This window comes from Pinus tabuliformis, chromosome Q (genome assembly GCF_031772625.1).
Source record: "Pinus tabuliformis cultivar Carrire ecotype Pingquan chromosome Q, CPIR1, whole genome shotgun sequence".
Taxonomy (NCBI): Eukaryota; Viridiplantae; Streptophyta; class Pinopsida; order Pinales; family Pinaceae; genus Pinus; species Pinus tabuliformis.
Window position 1 is genome coordinate 918,307,568 of NC_142296.1, and position 2,759 is coordinate 918,310,326.

Sequence of the window (2,759 nt, forward strand, 5' to 3'; positions counted from 1 at the left end):
GCCGAAAAAGTGAAATTTATATGAGCGGGCCCACTTGTGAAAAGTCGCGAATCGAAATTTCGCGAAATGGAGGTGAAATTGGCATTTTTTCCTATATGCGCCGCGCCACTTTGGAGGCTATTTTGAGGTATCTGTAGGAGTCCAAATTGTGCCCAAGTGTTCTTGTTGGAAAGCCTGGCCTGTCTACTTTCCAACCCAAGTGGAATTTCTAATTTTGGTGCTCATTTTCCCCTCCAAAACTTCATTCTCCCAAGACTGCTTCCTGTGTGTCAAAATAGGGGCAGAGAGGTCATTTTTTGAGTGTTTTTTGACCTCCTGGGGACTCAAATCATGCCCAAATTTCTTGTCCAAGCAACAGTAGTCATGATTTTGCATGCTGAATCCAAAAATGCAAGCCATTTGTCATTTGAAGCTCCCAATCCTAAGCGCCGCGCCACTGGGAGAAAAAACCTGTGTTATGACCAAAATTTTGCCATGTGACCAAAATTGCCCCAAATTTCTTGAAATTTGGGCTGGAGGTTCTCTAAGAAGTACTATGCTGGGCCATAGAGGCTTCAGCCAAGATTTGAAGCCGATCTTGCTCTTTTTTCCTCTTTTTCCTTTTTGTCGCTTTGCTCAATTTCGCCTTCAAACTCCTTATTTGTGCCTTGTAAACCTTGTTCCGTGCCATGTAGTGGAAAGCCATGTGCCTCAGCAATGCATTGTCTCTGTCGGCCTTATTTATCATTCTATCCAGGTCTCTAGAGAGTAGACTCCCGATCATCATTAATCTGTTGCTCCAATGAAGTGAACTCAATCCTCCTATGTTGGGCAGCTTGGCGATTCTCACGGATGTTTTGCAGCTCCATGATCACATGCTGGTCTTCAAGCTATTTGTTCCTCTGCTCCAAATACCTGATAATCCATTTGGCCATATCCAAATTGAGTGACAAGGCTTGAATCTCCGTTTCTTGCTCCTGGATGGTCCTCCTATGTTTGGCACTCTCCAAATCTGTAACATCATCCTGGATGAGGATGAAGTCGGCCTCTTGTTCACTTGATGGCCCCTCTTCCTACATTGGCTCCCTTCCTCTGTCCTGTACCTGTGTTGCTGATGTCGGAAGCAAGGCCCCTTCCACCCCGGGTGGAGATAACACTCGCTTTGCTACTGCAAACAAAGATCTAGTCCCCTTCTGATATGTGATGAATACTGGAATATTAGTGGTCTCATGGCGCTCATACCGATGAGAAGGACCACCTATCTCATGTTTAACCTCTGATTTTACTTGTGAAGGGCTGAAGATGTCACAGGAAATGAAATCATCCCAAGTGATGCCCTGCAATCCCAACTGATGATCCACCAAAATCCGGATAAGAGCAAAGTGATAAACACTGTTAAGTTGCTGCTGAGGGGTCTTATGATGCATGAAGGTGTTCACCCTCTCTATGTTCCTGCAAATGAAAAATGGGAGGTTCATCATCCGTACCCTGGTAAAGTGCATGAGCAACCTGATGTGATAGGCATATAGACGAGAGAACCTCCCCTCACAGCTGAAGTATTTCATGATCAATTTCACGAGTGGAGCATACTCATCTTTCAAATATCTGAATGGGAAGACCCTTGTGAGCCGACTCAAGAATCTGGCCTTAATGTAAGGCTCATAGTGTTGCCTATCCACCTTCTTCTTCTTATGCCACTGTTCTCCAACATTTGGTATGCCTGTTGCCACTGAGATAGTTTCGGGTGTCAATGTGAAGGTGACCCCAGCCAAGATAGACTGACCTCCATGTAGGTGAAGCACAAAAAGACGGGCCAACTCATGATGAACTCTAACATTAGCCACCCTTTGACAAAATTCAAAACATGCTAGGTGCTGGAAACATGACATGGCAAGAGGGCATGCTTGTAATTCAGTGAGGGTGGTGGGCTCATCCCTAACATGTTTGCCACTCTTGTGATGTCTCCTGGGAGCCTGCTCTTCCGAGGATGAATCACTTTGTGTCTCCATCTCATACTCTGATGACTGCCCTGATGCCATGACTACTGTGTGTACTGTATTTAGGTTTCCCTTTGATGATGGTGTGAAGCTGGGTGCTTTTGTGATATCTGCCACCAAGGGGAAGAATGAAACAAAAGGGAGTGTTAGGAGGGGAGTAATGTGATGGGAATAGGGGTTATGGGGAGAAGTTTGTTTAGGGATATGTAGGGGGTTTGGGTATTTGATAGGGTAGGTTTTTGGGGTGTTATGTTGACAAATAAGAGGAGGGGAAAGAGAATAGGGTTTGGTAGTGTTTTAGGGCAGGGATAATAGGAAAAATGAGAAAGGGAGGATAGGGAAAAATGGTAGGTGAGGGAAAAATGGTGGGTGAAAATGGAACCTTGGCCTCAATACCACAATTATGCAACCCTAGCAACAATGGCCTTCGGTGTTTTCTTGTGGTTGATTTTATGAGTTTTGTTGCATTCAAACATCGCCATAAACCACCATATCATTTATAAAATTTGATGAACAAGTCATGTCATAGAGCCTACCTTTCACTTTGATGGGCTTCACAAAAAATTTGAGGAAATATGGCACTGTTTCGGCCCTTGGTCTGTGTGCGCCGCGCCCATTGAAAAAATGCACTGAGGGGTGGCTATGTGTGCGCCGCGCCCTCTGTGTGTGCCACACCCCTGTGTATATGCACCGCGCCCTCTGTGTGTGCCACACCACTGTGTATATGTGCCGCGCCCTGAGAACTGCCTCCAAACTTGCTTCAAACACGCACAATGCACACTC